Source organism: Ornithodoros turicata, chromosome 1, assembly GCF_037126465.1.
Source record: "Ornithodoros turicata isolate Travis chromosome 1, ASM3712646v1, whole genome shotgun sequence".
Lineage (NCBI taxonomy): Eukaryota > Metazoa > Arthropoda > Arachnida > Ixodida > Argasidae > Ornithodoros > Ornithodoros turicata.
Window position 1 is genome coordinate 198,750,576 of NC_088201.1, and position 4,055 is coordinate 198,754,630.

The window sequence follows — 4,055 nt, forward strand, 5'->3', positions numbered from 1 at the left end:
TCAGCTCAGGAGTCTTTGCTGTGTTCCCAGCGCGACGTAGACGAAATTGCTAAAAACGGGCACACCAGGCCTTTAAAGTGCACCCTTCCGGTAGTTGGGTCGCTGGAACCAAATCACGAAGTAATCAGTCAGCTCAGGAGTCTTTGCTGAGTTCCCAGCGCGACGTAGACGAAATTGCTAAAACCCGGCACAGCAGCCCTTTAAAGTGCACCCTGCCGGTAGTTGTGTCACTGGAACCATATCACCAAGTAATCAGTCAGCTCAGGACGCTTTGCTGTGTTCCCAGCGCGACATAGGCTAAATTGCTAAAAACGGGCACACCAGCCCTTCAAAGTGTCCCCTGCCGGTAGTTGGGTCGCTGCAACCATATCAAGAAGTAATCAGTCAGCTCAGGAGACTTTGTTGTGTTCCCAGCGCCACGTAAACGAAATTGCTAAAAACGGGCACACCAGCCCTTTAAAGTGCCCCCTGCCGGTAGTTGGATCGCTGCAACCATATCAAGAAGTAATCAGTCAGCTCAGGAGTCTTTGCTGTGTTCCCAGCGCGACGTAGACGAAATTGCTAAAAACCGGCACAGCAGCCCTTTAAAGTGCACCCTGTCGGTAGTTGTGTCACTGGAACCATATCACCAAGTAATCAGTCAGCTCAGGACGCTTTGCTGTGTTCCCAGCGCGACATAGGCTAAATTGCTAAAAACGGGCACACCAGCCCTTCAAAGTGCCCCCTGCCGGTAGTTGGGTCGCTGCAACCATATCAAGAAGTAATCAGTCAGCTCAGGAGACTTTGTTGTGTTCCCAGCGCCACGTAAACGAAATTGCTAAAAACGGGCACACCAGCCCTTCAAAGTGCACCCTGCCGGTAGTTGGGTCACTGCATCCATATCAACAAGTAATCAGTCAGCTCAGGACGCTTTGCTGTGTTCCCAGGGCGACATAGACGACATTGCTAGATACGTGCACACCAGCCCTTTAAAGTGCACACAGCCGGTAGTTGGGTCGCTGGAACCATATCACCAAGTAATCAGTCAGCTCAGAACGCTTTGCTGTGTTCCCAGGGCGACGTAGAGAAAATTCTAAATACGTACACACCAGCCCTTTAAAGTGCACCCTGCCTGTAGTTGGGTCGCTGGAACCATATCGCCAAGTAATCAGTCAGCTAGGACAATTTGCTGTGTTCCCAGCGCGACGTAGACGAAATTGCTAAATACGTGCACAGCAGGCCTTTAAAGTGCACACAGCCGGTAGTTGTGTCGCTGGAACCATATCATCAATGCCTTCATAATTTGCGCACGTCTGGTATGCGTCATTTGACCTCATTTCTGAATGCCCTCATACTGACCTCACACCCCTCAGGCCTCACCAGTGACTTCACTCAGACAGACCTGGCGCCCCTCAGACCTCATGAGTGCACTCACAGGAGGTCTCATGAGGGGCACAACCTCATGAGTGCACTCACTGGAGACCTTATGAGGGTAAGACCCTCATGGGTGAGGGCTTGAGTTTGTGAGTGCCGTGGGGGTGGGGGCGAGTGAGGGCATGTCCCTGTGAGGGCCATGAGGGTGAGGGCGAGTGAGGGCATGTGCCCATGAGGGCCGTGAGGGTGAGGCCGAGTGAGGGCATGTGCTCGTGAGGGCGGTGAGGGTGAGGGCGAGTGAGGTCATGTGCCTGTGAGGGCCGTGAGGGTGAGGGCGAGTGAGGGCATGTGCTCGTGAGGGCCGTGAGGGTGAGGGCGAGTGAGGTTTCACCAAAATGCCCACCTATGCGCCCGAGTGGAATAGACGCATCGTTCTGCGGTCCTCGTTACCAGTACTCTGTGTTGATTTGTTGAGTGCCTAGTCCTCTTATTAGCCATTGATGAAGTTACGTGTTAGGATATCTTGTTCTTTCGCAAGTCTCATTTAGTAAAACTTTGGAATTCCTACGATCTGTTTTCATGCATGGTGCTCTCTGCAGTAGGTTTTCTATTTTTATGCAATCATTATAGTTGAAAAATTAAAGAATCTTGGGATGGTGATTCATTAAGTAACAGGTCCCCTGTCAACAGCGTACGCGCCCTTGAACCGTACAGATGCTTGGGTGATGACGTCATGCTCCGGCTCTATTGTTTCAGGTGGACCTTCTCCAGTTGAACATTAGTGAAAAAAAAAAAGAACAGTGTAGCCCTAAGACAATAGGCTGACGTCACGGCCAATGAGCGAGCACTGCAGAGGGCGCTAGGATTCAGTTCTCTCTTAGGCTCTCGCATGTACCACTGTGTTACTTCTCACTTGTGGTCGCCGCAGGTGGCGCTATGAGTGTGCAGAGGGCGCTACGAGCGTGCGCACATGCGTAGCATCCGTAGAGTGGCGCCTGCGTCAGTCGGCCGCTGGCTCTCGTCGGGAGACGATGCGCGGTCGGTCGCTCCGTCGTCCCCGCTCAGCGTCACTTTATCCCTGGCTGTCGTTGGGATGGGACGCTCCGTCGCCGCGGGGGAAAAGGTGGGTGATTTGCCGATGTTTGCGCGTTGTTTACCGCGCTCGTGTTAAGACTTTCCTCGCATGTTTGCGGTAGCGGATATTCCCCGTAGGCGCATGTTTAAACTTCTTTAGCAGTGACCAAGCCTTTTGTTCGTGTTGTCGCACGTTTAACGTTTTCCGGTTCCGCCTTGTGTTAGCCGCGTGGTGTCGTGCGGTGTTGCTGTGGTTAGGCCTAACCGATCGCCCCTAAGCCAACAACAAATACTTTTTTAAAATGGCTCACATGAAAGGTCAAAGCCCTTAAAACACAATGGAATGCAAGTTCCATGACGCTATGAGCAGTAGCCGACATCCCACAATATATATATTGTTTTCAGCTTTCTAGCTTGCTTCTAATACTCAAATGGGAGCCACGCATTCAAGGAGCAACAAAATGGTCTTGGAATAACTCTTTGTACACTAATCAAATTTTGTCCTTGAAAGATGTTTGGATAGTCGAGCTTCAAGTTTAATTGCTTCAGAATGACCCAAAAGTGCAGTTTATGCAATGATTGAAGCACCGTCGTATCATTTAGCAATGCTAACTTTACCTGAGATACAGTTACTTTGAAGCCAGAAGATGTGAAGCTGAGCTATGCAACATTGTCTCCTTTTTCAAAAATGATAATTTCTGCACTTGACAAACATGGCTGTAATTGTCTGCAATTTATAGAAAAGCACTTCTTGATCGTAATGAAACATATGCTGAGCAGCTGAGGAAAAAAAGTTATACAAACTGCTTCGTATGAAAAACGAAATCCGGCACAATCGACAACAGAACTATAATCACCTACTAAAATACACTTTGTTTTATCTGTCTATATGCTTACACTTTATGTGGTGTATCCCTTCAGTGTTCAGTGTTTTTCATTTTAAATTTGGACTGTCAACTTTCAAGCGTTGATTTTATTACTATTATATTGCATGTACGAGGAGACTTCAAAGGGAACGAACAAGTACTATAGGAAAAACTGGAAAGCACATGAGAGAAGATCCAGAAGATATGGGTTCGAGTTCTACAGCTGGCTAACCTTTTCAGTGACTTTCATCTTTCATTGGGAAGCACAGTTTTTACATACGTACATGTCAACCATCACGGTGCAGGGAAAAACAAAAATAACTAAGAGCAAGTACGCAGCATCTGTTTGTTCCAGGATCTTTTTTGTCCACTATGCTACTTAGTAGCGCAAATACTGGATACGAACAGCCGTCCTCAAAGAAAATAAATCAATTTCGTCATGCATCCACAGATGAGTTTGAGCCGACGGCTTCCCACCCCATCAAATGAATGCGATGACAACAAATTACATTTTTCTGAAGCGCTCAAAAACTACTTGCTTGCTTGCTATGTAATGTCAGAGGTCTACCGGTAAAAAAAAGAGCCTCGTCCTGTCTACTTCTTCGTGTGATATCGTTCCCTCAAGCTCAAGGTATGCCTTCGTCGAACAAAAAGGAATTGGTGCTCTCAAGACGGCCACCATCCTCGAAAGAGGAAGGTTTTCAAATCGCGTAACTTTCAGCGTACGGTTAAGTATACACGTGCATTCCGCACAATGACACT

The 4,055-nt window shown here is 48.2% G+C and overlaps 1 long non-coding RNA gene across 1 annotated transcript; it reads left to right on the plus strand.

The window, feature by feature from the left end:
• The first annotated feature begins 2,316 nt into the window (after positions 1-2,316).
• On the plus strand, positions 2,317-3,737 carry LOC135375071 (uncharacterized). Its single transcript, XR_010417158.1, has 2 exons — positions 2,317-2,476; positions 3,431-3,737. It is a non-coding gene; the product is annotated as an uncharacterized LOC135375071 (long non-coding RNA).
• Positions 3,738-4,055: the final 318 nt, after the last annotated feature.